General features: G+C 51.5%; 1 long non-coding RNA gene across 2 annotated transcripts; it reads left to right on the plus strand.

Moving 5' to 3' along the window:
- The first annotated feature begins 5,046 nt into the window (after window positions 1-5,046).
- On the plus strand, window positions 5,047-16,989 carry LOC139826756 (uncharacterized). Of its 2 annotated transcripts, XR_011736887.1 has the most exons (4): window positions 5,047-5,132; window positions 6,052-12,156; window positions 12,416-12,573; window positions 16,696-16,989. It is a non-coding gene; the product is annotated as an uncharacterized lncRNA (long non-coding RNA). The 2 variants fall into 2 exon arrangements; XR_011736886.1 differs by lacking the exon at window positions 16,696-16,989 and having other exon boundaries at window positions 12,416-13,099.
- The last annotated feature ends 681 nt before the right edge of the window (window positions 16,990-17,670 follow it).

Genomic DNA, 17,670 nt, shown 5'->3' on the forward strand with positions numbered 1-17,670 from the left:
AGAGCAATCCAGCAGATCAGGAAGTCTCAATAAATGCGGTAAGAAGGTGGCAGGTGGGAGCTCCCCAGTGGTTCAAGAGGTCCCAAGATATCCAGCAAGAGAACTGTGAGGGAGAGCGCTCCAACAGGTCAAGCGGTGTCAAGAAATCCAGCAAGACAATGGTGGAAAACGCTCCGGTGAGTCACAAGATTCCCCCAAAAAAAGGCAAGAGAATGGTGCAGGGGAGCACTCTGGTGGATCAAGAAGCACCCAGGAAAAGGGGAAGAAGATGGTGGGGGGGAGCACTCTGGTTGGTCACAAGACTCCCCCAGAAAACACAAGAGGGTGGCAGGGGGAACGCCCTAATGGGTCAAGAGGACCCAAGAAATCCAGCAAGAGGACGGCGAGGGGGAGCGCTCCAGCAGATCAGGAAATCTCGATAAATGCGGTAAGAGCATGGCGGGTGGGAGCCCCCCCAGTGGTCCAAGAGGTCCCAAGAAATCCAGCAAGAGGGCGGCGAGGGGGAGCGCTCTGGCAGATCAGGACGTCTCAATAAATGCGGTAAAAGGATGGTGGGTGGGAGCCCCCCAGTGGTTCACAAGGTTCCAGGAAATCCAGCAAGAGGACGGCGTGGGGGAGCGCTGTGGCAGATGAAGAACCCTCAGTACATCTGGCAAGAGGACGGTGAAGGGGTGCTCTGATGGGTCAAGGTTGCTCTGAAAAAAGCCCAAGAGGGTGGTAAGGAGAAGCTCACCGGTGATTCACGAATCACCCAGAAAAAAGGGAAGAGGACAGTGCGGGGGAGCTCTTCAGTTGTTGAAGAGAATCCCCAGAAAAAGGCAGGAGGATGATGAGGGGGAACACTCTGGCGGGTCAAGAAGTCTCAATAAGTCCGGCAAGAAGACGGTGGGGAGGAGAGCTCGTGTGGGTCAAGAGGTCCCAAGAAACCCAGCAAGAGGACAGCAGGGGCGAGCGCTCCGGCAGATCAGGAAATCTCGATAAATGCAGTTAGAGGATGGTGGGTGTGAGCCCCTCAGTTGTTTAAGACGTCCCAAGAAATCCAGCAAGAGAACTGCGAGGGGGAGCGCTCCGGCAGGTCAAGCGATGTCAAGAAATCCAGCAAGACAATGGTGGAGAACGCTCCGGTGAGTCACAAGACTCCCCCAAAAACCACAAGAGGGTGGCAGGGGGAACGCCCTAATGGGTCAAGAAGTCCCAAGAAATCCAGCAAGAGGACGACAGGGAGGAGCTCTTTAGCAGGCCAAAATCCCACTGAGGAAAGGCGAGAGGACAGCGGGGGAGAGCGCTCCAGTTCTTCAAGTGACTTCCCAGGCAGAAGGCAGGAGCATGGCGGGGCAGGACTGCGGCAGGTCAAGAATTCTCAGTCTGGCAATAGGATGGCGGGGAGGAGCGTTCCAGCGGGAGAAGAGCGCCCTGACTAGAGGCAAGACAAGGGTGAGGGAGAGCGCTCGGATGTGTGAAGAAGACTCCCCCAAAAAAGTGCAAGAGGAAGGCCAGGGGGAGAGCAATCCAGCAGATCAGGAAGTCTCAATAAATGCGGTAAGAGGATGGCGGGTGGGAGCCCCCCCAGTGGTCCAAGAGATCCCAAGAAATCCAGCAAGAGGACGGCAAGGGGGAGCGCACCAGCAGATCAGGAAATCTCGATAAATGCGGTTAGAGGATGGTGGGTGGGAGCCCCACAGTTGTTTAAGGCATCCCAAGAAATCCAGCAAAAGGACGGCGAGGGGGAACGCTCTGGCAGATCAGGACGTCTCAATAAATGCGGTAAGAGGATGGCGGGTGGGAGCCCCCGCAGTGGTTCAAAATGTCCCAAGATATCCAGGAAGAGAACTGTGAGGGGGAGCGCTCCGGCAGGTCAAGCGATGTCAACAAATCCAGCAAGACAATGGTGGAGAACGCTCCGGTGAGTCACAAGACTCCACCAAAAAAGGCAAGAGAATGGTTAGAGGATGGTAACAGGCAGCTTTGAGAGCACTCTGGTGGATCAAGAAGCACCCAGGAAAAGGGGAAGAGGATGGTGGGGGGAAACGGCCTGGTTGATCACAAGAATCCCCCAAAAACCACAAGAGGGTGGCAGGGGGAACGCCCTAAGGGGTCAAGAGGTTCCAAGAAATCCAGCAGGAGGACGGCGAGGGGGAGCGCTCCAGCAGGCTGAGATTGTACTAAAGAAAGGCAAAAGGACAGCAGGAGGAGAAACCCAGTGGGTCAAGAGGTCCCAAGAAATCCAGTGAGAGGACAACAGGGAGGAGTGCTCTGGCAGGCCAAAATCTCAGTGAAGAAAGGCAAGAGGACAGCAGGGGGGAGTGCTCCAGTTCTTCAAGTGACTTCCCAGGTAGAAGGCAGAAGGACAGTGGGGTAGCGCTGGGACAGGTCGAGAATTCTCAATCTGGCAATAGGACAGCAGGGAGGAGCATCCAGCGGGACAGGAGCGCCCTGAAAATAGGCAAGACAAGGGTGAGTGAGAGCACTCCGAGATGTCAAGAAGTGTCAAAAAATCTGGTAAAGGATGGCAGGGGGGAGTGCTGTGGATATTCAAGAGACTCCCCAGTAAAAGGCAAGAGGACGGCGCGGGGAAGTGCTCCAGCACGTCAAGATGGCACTGAAGAAAGGCAAGGTCACAGTGGGGGGGAGCATTCCCGTTGTTCCAATGGTTCAAAAGGTCCCAAGAAATCCAACAAGAGAACTGCGAGGGGGAGCGCTCTGGCAAGTCAAGCGGTGTCAATAACCCCAGCAAGGCAACGGCGGAGAGCGCTCTGGTGAGTCACGAGACTCCCCTACAAAGGACGAGAGGATGGTGGAGGGGAGCCCACCAGTGGTTCAAGCAGCACCCAGGAAAAGGGGAGGAGGCTGACGAGGGGCAGGCCTCTGGCGGGCCAAGATCGCTGAGGGAAGGTGCGGGGGAGCTTGCTGGTGGCTCAAGAGACCTCTAGAAAAAGGTAAGAGGGCGGCGGGGGGTGGGAGGGCGCCTCAGCTGGTGAAGAGGAACCCCGAAAACAAGGCAAGAGAATGTTGGTGGGGGGAGCGCTCTGGCGGTTCCAGAGGCTCCCCGAGATCCGCTCAGACGGCAGCGGGTAACGCGGCAGCTCAGCGTCCATCAAAGAAGAACAGGAAGGCGGTTGACCTGCAATTCCAGAGCGAGGAAGAAGACTGGCAACCCGAACGAGGAGCAGCAGAACTTGGCATGGCCTCTGAAATCCTCCTTTAATCTGGGCTCAGGTAAGCTGGAAGCAGGGGACATAGGCTGGGGTTTGGGAGGTGGGCAGGTGAGAAATGATCCGCATTTTTGATCTGCTGAGTGACTGAAGCGCCTGGGAGTTCATTTGGAGTCGTTGCCTTACTTGATTTTACACTGACTTTTGCATTATATTTTAATGACGTAGAATTTTCCGTTTTGACATCGAAACCTAAACTTCTTTGGAAATTCATCCTCTGTCCCTTCAGTCTCAGCTTGTGGCACTTCCACTGTCTCGTGGCCCGCGTTTCAATGTACATTAGATCGGTTCCTGGGCCTTGGATTTTAAGTAATGGTCCGTCACAAGTTTGTTTTTCTTGTCCTTAACAGGCAGCTTTGAGAGCTCTCTAAGGAAAAGTGATATCTTTTTACCTTGTTACTGCTCTTTCCATGTTACGAGCAGCCACCCTCTTTATGATCAGTCTCATGCTTTTCTTCCTTTCTTGCCCAGGTTCAGAATACCAGGAATTCCAAGCTTCAAGTTTCCTGTGGAACATTGCGGGAGACCTTGATAACGTGGCAATGAGGGAGGTGATGAAGAGAAACAATACCTGTTCCTTTCCCATTTCAAGACGTTATTTTTTACCTTCCTGGTAGCTGTGAGATGATTTGCAATCTTGCGCTAGCATCTGCCTGAAAGAGAACACGGAGCCTTTGGGTGCCTCCTCAAGAAATACTTGCTCTATGGTTCTGGCGATGTCCAGGCTTCAAGGGTGGGGCATAGGGGAGTGTAAATCTTAGGGGGCCTCCCGGGATGTCTGCAGGTTTGGGTGACCCGTGGCTGGGACGGGGACGCCGAGGTTGTCAATCTTGCCCTGAATCTCTCGCTCCCTCTCTTGCAGCACCCGAGACCGAATGGAGGAGCAAGTGTACGGGAAGTTCCTGCGCCACGCCACAGATCACATTTATCGCTCTCGCCCTGAGAGACCCGGAGAACCAAACCGTTCCCATCGTGCCTTGAAGCAGCCTCTGCTCACGCGCTTCTCCCAGGGAGAAGGCAGAATGGCAGTAGCTCGCCACGTTATACCACAGGGTGCACACTCTGCAGCTTTCAAGCCCAGCTCTGCGTTAGCTCACCCCTGCAATTTTGCACCGCCCACGCAAATTTGAGTTGTCGCTGGTTGTTGCAGCGTTTGGCTTTGGTGAGGACAGCGTGTGTTTGTCAGCAGTTGGTGTAGGGTGGAATCTTGAGGAGAAAGTGATATTTCCGTGCCAGAACTGGTTGGTGTTTGCATGGTATTGTGGTAGTTGTTCCCGCAGGTGATCAGTGCTGGAGTGTTATTGCAGGATGAGGGGATTTTGAAGGCTTGTCTGTGAGATGCACTAGAGGCAGCAGTTGCAAACGAAAGGCTGAGGTGTGGAGAGTTTGTCGGTGGGTTTTGGACAGTTGTCAGTTGAAGAGTTGGTTGTTTGCAGGTGAGGTGTAGAGCAGAGGGTGAAGCTGACTTTGCCTGGGCGGCGCAACTGGATGGGTGTGCAGAGCTGAGGAGAGCGGGCTTCTGCGGGTGACCCTAAAGCTGGAGAACCAGCCAGCGGCAGCTCCAGACAGTCCCGCTGCCGAGCTTGGCCGTGTAGGGCCAGTGCCCTGGGGCACAGGGAGTGTGACCCTCCGCAAGCACCAAACAGCAGGTGAGGACTGTGGGGATTTGTACTGAGCTATGATATCTCTAAGGCATGTGCGAGGGGCCGGGGCCAAGGCAAGGTGGGCTCGTTGTGGGGTGTGGGGAGGTGTCAGCCCCCGGACTCAGCCCCTGTCTGATTGTAGTGCCCTTGGGCTGGTGTAGCTCAGTCCTCTGTGTGTTTCTCTTCAGGTGGAGCAGCGTGCAAAGGAAAAGCAAGGAAGGAGAGGAAGGTGGTGAACCTATGAGGAAGAGTGTAGCGAATCTGGCGTGGACTCACGGTAAGGTGCCATGAGAGACATTTATTACAAACTCAGGTTTGCATTTATACTCGCTATGATGCTTGCTCAAGCATTTGCTCTTTAGCTAAGTTAGACATTACATGAGCGATGTAACTGCCATATACGCATTTTTTTCTATAGTAAGCTGTCCCTCTGTCCCTGATGTATCAGTCCTGTATCCTGTATCTTAGTAGTCATAATTTTTCCCCAAGTAGATGAATATTTGCAAGCAGCTTTATCTCCAGTCGTTACCTGTTCATATAATTCTCATTCATCTTTGTGCCATGTCTCCAACTGAAATGTACCAGTTGTAGGAAAGTCTAGCACATGATTAGCCATCCATTCTAATAAACTCACCAATCAGACCCCTGATACATCCTGATTTTGCGTTTGTAGCGCATGTTGAAGGACATCCAGGGTTTGTCTTTGCTTAAGGGATAACTTCCCTCCCATGGTTCCCAATCGCTCACCTTTCGTTGGTGGTGGGCGCGCACTGTCCTGGTTCCCGGTCCTGTTTCCTGGTTCGATTGGGCTTCGCTACCAGAGCGGCTACTGCCTTTATAGGCACGCTGAAAGTCCCTGTTCCAGGGCGCCATTTGTAGCGAATGCGGTACGGACTCTCTTTTAAGGTGCAATGAGAGATGTTTATTACAAATTCAGGCTTGCGTTTATACTCGCTATGATGCTTGCTCAAGCATTTGTTGATTAGCTAAGTTAGTCATTACATAAGTGATGTGTTTTGTGTTCCCACCAAAGTCACTGCCATCAACACCTTTTTTGTCTATCACAAGCTGTCCCTCTGTCCTTGATGCATCAATCCTGTATCAACTCCTCTGTCCTTGATGTATCACATAGCATACAGTCCTTTGTTCTTGTATTTTTCCACTAATGCTTGTTCTCATGCTGTTGACTCTTGCAGTTTCTCATGTGCCCGGTCTTCCGTGTACTGACACAGAAGAGCGATCACGGAAGAGGATTGGAGCGCACCTGTGAGTCAAGCAGAGTCAAGAAAGAAGATGACAGTGGTGGACCTGTGAGTCAGGAGGGGACAAAAGAGGAGAAAGGTGATGGAGCTACGAGTCAAGAGTGAGGAGGAAGATGGGCAGGCTGAGCCAGCGAGAAGGATAATGTATCCTTAAGCACAGGGAACGATCTGTGATTAGTGCGTCCCCCTCCCACCCCTAGAAACCGTGCTCGGGGGTAAAGTGGTAAAATGGGAGCAGGGGCTGTTGGCTGTGTTTTGGGAGGTGGGGGTGGTGAGCAGGGGCTGGGCTCTTGGACTTGGGAGCAGTTAAGGGAGCAGGGTGGTCATCCCTTGGGAGGTGTCTGTCTGCCAGCAGGTAAAGGAGGGGGAAGAGGATCCTGCCGGGGTGAGGGCCTGGCCAGCTCTCCACTCCCAGGGCTCTTGATGCTGGTGTGGTGTGTTGCTGTAAGTGCCAGGGGTGACTGGCAAAGAAAGTCTTTGTGGGGTGCATGCTGGGAAACTGTGCTGCTACGGAGGGGCTGGGTTGGTGGGAAGGCCTGTGCGGGGGGCCGGGGCCAAGGCAAGGTGGCCTTGTGGTGGGGTGTGGGGATGCGTCAGCGACCGGACTCGCCCCGTCGTGTGACTGTACGGGCCTGGGGTGGGTATATTTTTGTTTTCTGTGCATCTCTGTTCGGGTGGAGCAGCTCGCAAAGGCGAAAGCAAGAAAGAAGAGGAAGGTGGTGAACCTACGAGGAAGAGCGATCAAGAAAGAGGATTGGAGTGCATCTGCAAGTCAACAGGGATCAAGAAAGAAGATGACGGTGGTAGACCTGCGAGTCAGGAGGGATCAAGAAAGAAGAGGAGGAAGGTGATGGAGCTGCGAGTCAGGAGTGAGGAGGAAGAAAATGTCCCCCTTGGGACAGGGACCTCCCTGTAATCAGGACTGCGCCCTCCCACCCCTGGAAACTGCTCAGGGGCCCAGACATCCATGGGAAGGTTGTGTCCGACAACACGAGCCAGATCTTCAGCACTGGCTGCTGTTCAGCTGGGACCAGGGGCTGCTGGTGGGGTTTTGGGAGGCGGGGTGGGTGAGTAGAGGCTGGGCTTTTGTACTCATGAGTGGTTGAGAGAGAGGGCTGGACACCTCTTGGGAGGTGTCTTGTCTGTCTGCCATCAGCTAAAGGAGGGGGAAGAGGATCCTGCCGGGGTGAGGGCCTGGCCAGCTCTCCACTCCCAGGGCTCTTGATGCTGATGTGGTGTGTTGCTGTAAGTGCCAGGGGTGACTGGCAAAGAAAGTCTTTGTGGGGTGCATGCTGGGAAACTGTGCTGCTACGGAGGGGCTGGGTTGGTGGGAAGGCCTGTGCGGGGGGCCGGGGCCAAGGCAAGGTGGGCTTGCTGTGGGATGTGGGGATGCGTCAGCGAGCGGACTCACCCCCTATGTGACTGTACGGGCTTGGGGTGGGTGTATTTCTGTCTTCAGGGCATTTCGGTTTGGGTGGAGCAGCTCACAAAGGCGAAAGCAAGAAAGGAAAGTAAGGTTGTGAACTTACGAGAAAGAGTGATCAAGAAAGAGGATTTGAGTTCATGCGGGAGTCGAGGGATCAAGAAAGAAGAGGAGGAAGGTGATGGACGTGCATATTGAAAATGAGAGGGAAGATGGGCAACCTGAAGCATGGAGCAAGGGAATGTCTCCTAGAACAAAGGGACCTTTCTGTAATCAGAGATCCCCCCTCCTACCCTACAAACTGAACAAAGAGGACTGCGAGAGGGAGCGCTCTGACAGGACAAGAGGTATCAGTAAATCTGGCAAGAGGACAGTGGGGGAAGCGCTCTGGCGGATCAACAAGTCTCAATATATGTGGCAAGAGGATGATGGGGGAGAGTTCACCAGTGGTTCAAAAGTCACCCAGAAAAAGGGGAAGAGGATGTCAAGGGGGGAGCGCTCTGGTCGATCACAAGACTCTCCTAAAAAACACAACAGGATGGTGGTGGGGGGGAATGTCCTATATGGGACAAGGGGTCCCGAGAAATCCAGCAAGAGGATGGTGGGGGGGAGCACTCCAGCAGACCAAGAATGTACTAAGGAAAGGCAAAAGGACGGCAGGAGGAGAGACCCAGTGGGTCAAGAGGTACCGAGAAATCCAGCAAGAGGACGACAGGGAGGAGCTCTTTAGCAGGCCAAAATCCCACTGAGGAAAGGCAAGAGGACAGCGGGGGAGAGCGCTCCAGTTCTTCAAGTGACTTCCCAGGCAGAAGGCAGGAGCATGGCGGGGCAGGACTGTGGCAGGTCAAGAATTCTCAGTCTGGCAATAGGATGGCGGGGAGGAGCGTTCCAGCGGGAGAAGAGCGCCCTGACTAGAGGCAAGACGAGGGTGAGGGAGAGCACTCGGACGTGTCAAGAAGACTCCCCCAAAAAGTGCAAGAGGAAGGCCGGTGGGGAGAGCAATCCAGCAGATCAGGAAGTCTCAATAAATGCGGTAAGAAGGTGGCAGGTGGGAGCTCCCCAGTGGTTCAAGAGGTCCCAAGATATCCAGCAAGAGAACTGTGAGGGAGAGCGCTCCAACAGGTCAAGCGGTGTCAAGAAATCCAGCAAGACAATGGTGGAAAACGCTCCGGTGAGTCACAAGATTCCCCCAAAAAAAGGCAAGAGAATGGTGCAGGGGAGCACTCTGGTGGATCAAGAAGCACCCAGGAAAAGGGGAAGAAGATGGTGGGGGGGAGCACTCTGGTTGGTCACAAGACTCCCCCAGAAAACACAAGAGGGTGGCAGGGGGAACGCCCTAATGGGTCAAGAGGACCCAAGAAATCCAGCAAGAGGACGGCGAGGGGGAGCGCTCCAGCAGATCAGGAAGTCTCGATAAATGCGGTAAGAGGATGGCTGGTGGGAGCCCCCCCAGTGGTCCAAGAGATCCCAAGAAATCCAGCAAGAGGACGGCGAGGGGGAGCGCTCTGGCAGATCAGGACGTCTCAATAAATGCGGTAAAAGCATGGTGGGTGGGAGCCCCCCAGTGGTTCACAAGGTTCCAGGAAATCCAGCAAGAGGACGGCGTGGGGGAGCGCTGTGGCAGATGAAGAACCCTCAGTACATCTGGCAAGAGGACGGTGAGGGGGTGCTCTGATGGGTCAAGGTTGCTCTGAAAAAAGCCCAAGAGGGTGGTAAGGAGAAGCTCACCGGTGATTCACGAATCACCCAGAAAAAAGGGAAGAGGACAGTGCGGGGGAGCTCTTCAGTTGTTGAAGAGAATCCCCAGAAAAAGGCAGGAGGATGATGAGGGGGAACACTCTGGCGGGTCAAGAAGTCTCAATAAGTCCGGCAAGAAGACGGTGGGGAGGAGAGCTCGTGTGGGTCAAGAGGTCCCAAGAAACCCAGCAAGAGGACAGCAGGGGCGAGCGCTCCGGCAGATCAGGAAATCTCGATAAATGCAGTTAGAGGATGGTGGGTGTGAGCCCCTCAGTTGTTTAAGACGTCCCAAGAAATCCAGCAAGAGAACTGCGAGGGGGAGCGCTCCGGCAGGTCAAGCGATGTCAAGAAATCCAGCAAGACAATGGTGGAGAACTCTCCGGCGAGTCACAAGACTCTCCCAAAAAAGGCAAAAGAATGGTGCAGGGGAGCACTCTGGTGGATCAAGAAGCACCCAGGAAAAGGGGAAGAGGATGGTGGGGGGAAACGGCCTGGTTGGTCACAAGACTCCCCCAAAAACCACAAGAGGGTGGCAGGGGGAACGCCCTAATGGGTCAAGAAGTCCCAAGAAATCCAGCAAGAGGACGACAGGGAGGAGCTCTTTAGCAGGCCAAAATCCCACTGAGGAAAGGCAAGAGGACAGCGGGGGAGAGCGCTCCAGTTCTTCAAGTGACTTCCCAGGCAGAAGGCAGGAGCATGGCGGGGCAGGACTGCGGCAGGTCAAGAATTCTCGGTCTGGCAATAGGATGGCGGGGAGGAGCGTTCCAGCGGGAGAAGAGCGCCCTGACTAGAGGCAAGACAAGGGTGAGGGAGAGCGCTCGGATGTGTGAAGAAGACTCCCCCAAAAAAGCCCAAGAGGAAGGCCAGGGGGAGAGCAATCCAGCAGATCAGGAAGTCTCAATAAATGCGGTAAGAGGATGGCGGGTGGGAGCCCCCCCAGTGGTCCAAGAGATCCCAAGAAATCCAGCAAGAGGACGGCAAGGGGGAGCGCTCCAGCAGATCAGGAAATCTCGATAAATGCGGTTAGAGGATGGTGGGTGGGAGCCCCACAGTTGTTTAAGGCATCCCAAGAAATCCAGCAAAAGGACGGCGAGGGGGAACGCTCTGGCAGATCAGGACGTCTCAATAAATGCGGTAAGAGGATGGCGGGTGGGAGCCCCCCAGTGGTTCAAAATGTCCCAAGATATCCAGGAAGAGAACTGTGAGGGGGAGCGCTCCGGCAGGTCAAGCGATGTCAACAAATCCAGCAAGACAATGGTGGAGAACGCTCCGGTGAGTCACAAGACTCCACCAAAAAAGGCAAGAGAATGGTTAGAGGATGGTAACAGGCAGCTTTGAGAGCACTCTGGTGGATCAAGAAGCACCCAGGAAAAGGGGAAGAGGATGGTGGGGGGAAACGGCCTGGTTGATCACAAGACTCCCCCAAAAACCACAAGAGGGTGGCAGGGGGAACGCCCTAAGGGGTCAAGAGGTTCCAAGAAATCCAGCAGGAGGACGGCGAGGGGGAGCGCTCCAGCAGGCTGAGATTGTACTAAAGAAAGGCAAAAGGACAGCAGGAGGAGAAACCCAGTGGGTCAAGAGGTCCCAAGAAATCCAGTAAGAGGACAACAGGGAGGAGTGCTCTGGCAGGCCAAAATCTCAGTGAAGAAAGGCAAGAGGACAGCAGGGGGGAGTGCTCCAGTTCTTCAAGTGACTTCCCAGGTAGAAGGCAGAAGGACGGTGGGGTAGCGCTGGGACAGGTCGAGAATTCTCAATCTGGCAATAGGACAGCAGGGAGGAGCATCCAGCGGGACAGGAGCGCCCTGAAAATAGGCAAGACAAGGGTGAGTGAGAGCACTCCGAGATGTCAAGAAGTGTCAAAAAATCTGGTAAAGGATGGCAGGGGGGAGTGCTGTGGATATTCAAGAGACTCCCCAGTAAAAGGCAAGAGGACGGCGCGGGGAAGTGCTCCAGCACGTCAAGATGGCACTGAAGAAAGGCAAGGTCACAGTGGGGGGGAGCATTCCCGTTGTTCCAATGGTTCAAAAGGTCCCAAGAAATCCAACAAGAGAACTGCGAGGGGGAGCGCTCTGGCAAGTCAAGCGGTGTCAATAACCCCAGCAAGGCAACGGCGGAGAGCGCTCTGGTGAGTCACAAGACTCCCCTACAAAGGACGAGAGGATGGTGGAGGGGAGCCCACCAGTGGTTCAAGCAGCACCCAGGAAAAGGGGAGGAGGCTGACGAGGGGCAGGCCTCTGGCGGGCCAAGATCGCTGAGGGAAGGTGCGGGGGAGCTTGCTGGTGGCTCAAGAGACCTCTAGAAAAAGGTAAGAGGGCGGCGGGGGGTGGGAGGGCGCCTCAGCTGGTGAAGAGGAACCCCGAAAACAAGGCAAGAGAATGTTGGTGGGGGGAGCGCTCTGGCGGTTCCAGAGGCTCCCCGAGATCCGCTCAGACGGCAGCGGGTAACGCGGCAGCTCAGCGTCAATCAAAGAAGAACAGGAAGGCGGTTGACCTGCAATTCCAGAGCGAGGAGGAAGACTGGCAACCCGAACGAGGAGCAGCAGAACTTGGCATGGCCTCTGAAATCCTCCTTTAATCTGGGCTCTGGTAAGCTGGAAGCAGGGGACATAGGCTGGGGTTTGGGAGGTGGGCAGGTGAGAAATGATCCGCATTTTTGATCTGCTGAGTGACTGAAGCAGGTGAGGTGTAGAGCAGAGGGTGAAGCTGACTTTGCCTGGGCGGCGCAACTGGATGGGTGTGCAGAGCTGAGGAGAGCGGGCTTCTGCTGGTGACGCTAAAGCTGGAGAACCAGCTGGCAGCTCCAGACACTCCCGCAGGGCCGGGCAGGGCCAGTGTCCTGGGGCACAGTGAGTGTGACCCTCCGCAAGCACCAAACAGCAGGTGAGGACCGTGGGGATTTGTACTGAGCTATGATATCTCTAACCCATGAAACTGGGGTCCAGCCTGAGCAGGGCATGTGCGGAAGCTGTGCTGCAGCGGAGGGGCAGAGCTGAGGGGAAGGGCTGTGTGAGGGGCCGGGGCCAAGGCAAGGCGGGCACGCTGTGGGGTGTGGGGAGGTGTCAGCCCCCAGATTCAGCCCCCGTCTGACTGTAGTGCCTTGGGGCTGATGTAGCTCAGTCCTCTGTGTGTTTCTCTTCAGGTGGAGCAGCGTGCAAAGGAAAAGCAAGGAAGGAGGCGAACCTGTGAGGAAGAGTGATCGAGAAAGAGGATTGGAGGGCACCTGTGAGTCAAGAGGGATCAAGAAAGAAGACAACGGTGGTGGAACCGCAGGTCAGGAGAGCTCAAGGAAGGAGAAAGGTGATTGTGGCAGTATTCTGACATTGGGCCTATGAGAAACTGTGGGAGTTGACAGCGTGAGAACAATCATTAGTGGAATAACACAAGAAGCAAGTACTGTATGCTACGTGATACATCGAGGACAGAGGGATTGGTACAGGAATGATACATCAAGGGGGATGACGGGGGTAGCTTGTGGTATAGACAACGGTGCTTTTATGGCAGTAACAATATATCACTTATGTTATGACGAACTTACCAAATCAGCAAATGCTTGAGCAAGCATCATAGCGAGTATAAATGCAAACCTGAGTTTGTAACAAATGTCTCTTGTCTCACCTTAAAAGAGAGTCGGTGCCACATTCGCTACAAATGGCACCCGAACAGGGACTTTGAGTGCGGCTGTAAAGGCAGCAGCCGTTCTGGTGGCAAAGCCCAATTGAACAAGGACAGGGAAACAGAGCCAGGAAACAGAAACCACAGCGTGCGCCCATCAGCAAGAAAAGATGAGCAATTTGGAACCATAGGAGGGAAGTTATCCCTTGAACCAAACAAACCCTAGATGTCCTTCAACTTTTATTAAGAAAGCAAAATCACAATGTACCAGTAGTCCGATTAATGACTTTATAAGAAAGGCTTGCTGATCATGTGCTGGACTTTCCTACAACTGGTACATTTTAGTTGGAGGCATGGCAGAAAGTTGAACGAGAATTATATGAACAGGCAGCAACTGGAGATAAAGCTGCTTGTGAATATTTATCTACTTGGGCAAAAATTATGTCTGCTTTAATAGCGACTCAGAAGGAAGTAGTTGCGCGGGTTGCAACTAATTGTGAACCTTCTGCTCCTCCCTTGCCAGGGAAGGAGGGGGATCCTGTAGATAGATTAGGCAAAAATGCACTGACCACAGATGTAGTAGTGGATAAAGGATTGGCTGATAACAAAGCCCCTGCATGTACACTACAGTGAACACTTTTGGCAAATGATGGTTTGTGGGAGTCGCCTGACAAGCCCCTTGATCCTGGCCCGACGGACCCAGAGTAAGAGCCTGATTTATTCCCCCCGGATGTTACTTTGCAACCGAAAGTGCACACTAATTAAACCATGTGGGATAAAGGTAGAGAAGAGGCTTTGAAAACAGGAGACTCGAAAGTGGTTACGGCATGGCCAGTGATCTGTTGTGAACAGCAATCTCCAGGCTTTCAGCAGCTACCGTATGATGTTGTAAAGGAATTACCAACATTAGCTAAAGAAAATGGGGTTACTTTATCATTTGTTATACATTTTTGAAGCATTAAGCTCCTCTTACGAACTTACTCCACATGACTGGCGTTCTTTGTTGAAAATGATCTTAACCGTACAGTATATTGACTAGTAGTTATCTGATTTTTGGGAGAACTGTACTACAGAGACCGTTGATAATGCATATCGGATGAGATGGATTGATTGCAGTCCTTTAGCTGGGGAATGTGCCCACGCTTTGCCAGATAATCAAGTTGCGTAACCCAGAGAGATATATATGTGGTGTAATAGCAAAACTAGCAATGAAAGTGGTTCGGAAGTTACTGGAGGTTGGGAGAGATGCCAATACGTCCTTTTCAAAAATCTTGCAAGGATCACAGGAACCTTATGCGCTGTTTTTAGACCGCTTGCAAACTGCTTTGGAGAGACAAATTGATAATGACACAGCGCATGAGTTGTTACTAAAATAATTGGCTTTTGAGAATGCTAATGCTGATTGTCAGCGTGTGTTGCAGGATTTGGGGAATAGGGAAAGGTGTACTATAGCAGATATGAGAGTGTGTCAAAACATAAGTCAACTGAACATTATACCAGCTCTCTAGCTGCTGCTTTAGCAGCACAGTTACAAGTATTGGGAACAGAACTGAAATCGAATTGTTTTTGTTGTGGGACACTGGGTCGTGTAAAGAAAGATTACACAAAGTATGCACGCCAGACTTCGAAGGCTGTACCTCCTAGAGGTCGTCCAAAATGGGGAAAGGGCAAGCACTGTGTGAGTGAACATCATTCAAGGATTAATGTAAAGGGGGAGCCAATTAACCCTTCCCAGGAGGTGGGGGACAGGACTTCCCCCGCCCCCATCAAATAAATTCAAGTCTAAACTCATGACCCGAGATCTCTTCCCTGGAACAGCTGGAAGTGCAGGGCTGGACTTGGCTGCCAGCCCGTCAGTGATGATAATTAATTACTGCTGTGGTATTGCTTATTCCCAGAGGAGTGTGGGGGCCTTTAGTGCCTAGTGTGCATGCTTTGTTAATAGGTTGATCATCTACTACCAAATTGGGTTTGTTTGTTTTACCTGGAGTAATTGACTCTGATTATCAAGGTGAAATCAAAATTATGGCATGGACACCTGTGCCACCTTGCTACATCCTGAGGATGCCCCCAGATTTGCATTTTGTGTTCCTTCACTTAATCAAGAGGAGCCTATGAAGAGATAGCATTGGGTGGTATCACCACAAGGGATGAGAAATAGTCCAACCATTTGCAAGACAGTAGTTGCAGCAGCTGTACAACCTGTGAGGAAGCTGTACCCCGCAGCTTGTATCTGTCGTTATATGGATGATATCTTGCTTGTCATGTTATAAGAGCAGGAACTACAACAAGTAATGCAAGTCCTATGTAACGCTATACAAAAGGCTAGATTACAAATTGCACAAGAAAAAATTCAGAAAACTGCTCCATGGAAATATTTGGGGTGGCAAATAACAGAACAAGAAATCATTCCTTAGCCAGTAACTCTTAAATTCCATAATATCATGACCTTAAATGACTTACAAAATTGCTAGGAGCCATAAATTGGCTCCGACCTATTTTGGGCATTGCCACAGAGGAACTGTGTCTACTTTTTACACTTTTGAAAGGAGACCTGAATTTATTGTCTACTCAGGTATTGGATGACAAAGCTCAGCAGGCCATATAGAAAGTATTCGATGCTGTTGAACAAAAATAGGGATGGGGACGCAATTTGCAGCTGCCAGTTTGGCTGGCACTCATAGCCAATACCGTCCAACCGTTTGCAGTACCGTTTCAATGGGACAAGTCATTAAGTGATTCTTTAAGAGTTGGAATGGGTTTTTCTAGCTCACACACCAATGAAAACAGTTTGGATAATAAAAGAAATGTATGCAAACCCAATAATTAAAGGCAGAGAATGTTTATGTGCTATGTATGGGACAGACTTTGAATGTATATTTATTCCTACAACAAAGGAGAATTTGCAATGGTAATTAACTGAAGATGTGAATTTCCAGATTGCATTGGCAACATATGCAGGGAACATATCAGTTTATTACCCCCAACATAAACTGTGGGCTGAAATTGGTAATTTACCGTTGTAGGGCAAATGCTGCTGTCAGCAACGACCAGTAAGTGACAAGACTGTATTTACTGATGCCTTTGGTCGCTCACGTAAAGTTGTAATTATGTGGCTAAACTCAGATACCCAGTGTTCCAAACACAAGGTAGAAAAAGGAGACCAAGGGTCAAACAAGTTCTTGAGCTGACAGCTGTTAGGATCGCTTTTGAGTGTTCTGTAATGAGCCTTTGAATGTTGTAACTGACTCATATTATGCAGCTGGCATACTTAACCGCCTGGAAGCTTCTTTTCTGAAGGAAGAGGATAATCCTCTTTTGATGGCTGAATTGAGAATGCTATGGTTCCTAATAAATCATAGACGTCATGGTTTTTATGCAGCGCACATCCGCTCTCGCGCTGCCCTTCCAGGACCTCTTGCGGAAGGCAATAGGAGGGCCGATGCACGAGCTGTGCCGCTTACTGTGCCTAAAGCCTTGGAGCAAGCTAAATTATCACGTAAACTCTTTCACCAGAATGCAAAGTCGTTAAAACGACAATTTCAAATTACAACGGATCAGGCCAGGAGCGTTCTTATGTCCTGCCCTGATTGCCAACAGTCGGCACCCGTGCCATCCAAAGAGGGTGTTAATCCAGGAGGGATTACTGACAAGTACGGCCAGCTGATGTAACGCGTTGTTCTGAAGTGGGTAAATACGTAAGTGTTTCTGTAGACGCTCATTCCAGATTTCTCGTTGCGGCTGCACGCACTGGTGAAAGAGCACGGGACGTCTGTAAACAGTGGTTGGCGTGTTTTGCTGTTTCAGGAGTTCCAGGATATGTAAAACCAGAGGAAAGCGGAACGCACGCTGGATTAGAGGAGCGATCCCCCGAGTGCCCAGCGCGCCGTAATAAAAGTGCCTGCTTTTTAACACTTTCAAAACAGTGTTAGAGAGTCTGTTTGCCGACTTTTCGGTATCGTTTTCTGGCGACGAGGATGGGATAATCTGCCTGACCTCCCGTGGACCCCAGGATCTCTGGGACCTTGTGCCGGCACCGGGGAATTCCCGGAAGGGATCACGGATCCTCGGGCCAGCTCGAGACGTGGTTAAAACCCCATCAATGAGGTAAGGCACTTTCATAGTCTGGTTTGTTTGCAGGCTGCCTGCGCGAGACGTGGGCGACACCAGCGCATTGGGTCTGCGCATTTTGGTAAATTGGGTAAATTAAAAAGAAATAAAAAACTAAAGAGGAAAATGAGAAAACAATAAATAAAAGAGAAAAACAAGGGAACAGTAATTTGATAAAGGTACCTTTAGTGATTTTGCTGTTTGTGCCTTAGCAATTGTATAATTGTTTGTGTCTTTAGTGATTTGTTGTTACTTGTGTCTTGGGTGATTTTATAGTCCAATACTTACGGTTAACCAATTGTTTGTTATTGTGATTGTGAAATAGGTAGTGGACAAGGGACAGGAGGGATTCGAAAGAAGTCCCCCCCGGCTGTATTTTGTGACATTGGAAAAGGATCGTTTGACTCCCTGGGGAAAGCTACCAGGGGGAATCTGATTGAATATTGTAATTAATGGTGGCCACTGTAAAGAATATTAATATGCTGCACAGGTCTGGGTGGGTATACCTTGAGATGTGTAGTATAGCAATGCACTACATGTAATATATAGTAAGATATATGTTTTAAATCATATATTGTCTATTATATAATGCATATTACACAATACAAAATGTTACATACGCATTGTATTTGAAAAAGGACAATCAGGGAAAGAAATTGAAACCAGTAAAAG

The sequence above is a fragment of the Patagioenas fasciata genome, unplaced genomic scaffold (genome assembly GCF_037038585.1).
Source record: "Patagioenas fasciata isolate bPatFas1 unplaced genomic scaffold, bPatFas1.hap1 Unplaced_140, whole genome shotgun sequence".
In the NCBI taxonomy this organism is placed as follows: Eukaryota; Metazoa; Chordata; class Aves; order Columbiformes; family Columbidae; genus Patagioenas; species Patagioenas fasciata.